Source organism: Penaeus monodon, chromosome 23 (genome assembly GCF_015228065.2).
Source record: "Penaeus monodon isolate SGIC_2016 chromosome 23, NSTDA_Pmon_1, whole genome shotgun sequence".
Lineage (NCBI taxonomy): Eukaryota > Metazoa > Arthropoda > Malacostraca > Decapoda > Penaeidae > Penaeus > Penaeus monodon.
The window spans coordinates 40,983,744-40,984,213 of record NC_051408.1 but is presented as its reverse complement, the minus strand read 5'-3'; the positions used below and the strand labels follow the sequence as shown (position 1 = coordinate 40,984,213).

Genomic DNA, 470 nt, shown 5'->3' with positions numbered 1-470 from the left:
GCTCCCAGTGAGTTAAAAATGGCCGCAGAAAGCGTAGGCGATAATAATCTCCGAAGTACTCCTTCGCATTTACGAAATTGGTGTTTATTTTCTACCCTACAGGTCACAATACAATTTTGGAGACAGGGAGCGTCGCGCCACGCCAGCCAATGGGAACCAGCCTCCCCACCGCCAGCCAATAGGAAAAAAAAGGCCCACCCATCTTCACCATCACCAGCCAATAGGAAAAAAGCTTTACCACCGCCAGCCAATGGGAGAAGAGGAACAGCGACGAATGCCTGGAATGTGGACAAGCCTTTCTTCTGTCAACCAACCACGAGAAGAAATGGAAAACTTGTCCATGACGTGTTGAATATATTTATAACCAAATTCATAAACACGCCATTTAACTTATTCAATGTAGTCTTTCAAATTAGCACGAAAAAAGATAATGAATTAGCTTGTCACTTTGTTCTGTAGAAACGCACACG

The 470-nt window shown here is 44.3% G+C and overlaps 1 protein-coding gene across 1 annotated transcript in view; it reads left to right on the top strand.

Annotated features, from left to right (window-relative positions):
- LOC119588306 (RING finger protein nhl-1-like) overlaps window positions 1-470 on the top strand; it is a gene marked incomplete in the record, with an annotated part of 50,140 nt that overhangs the window by 48,098 nt on the left and 1,572 nt on the right. Inside the window, 1 exon segment of the mRNA XM_037936999.1 lies at window positions 103-470.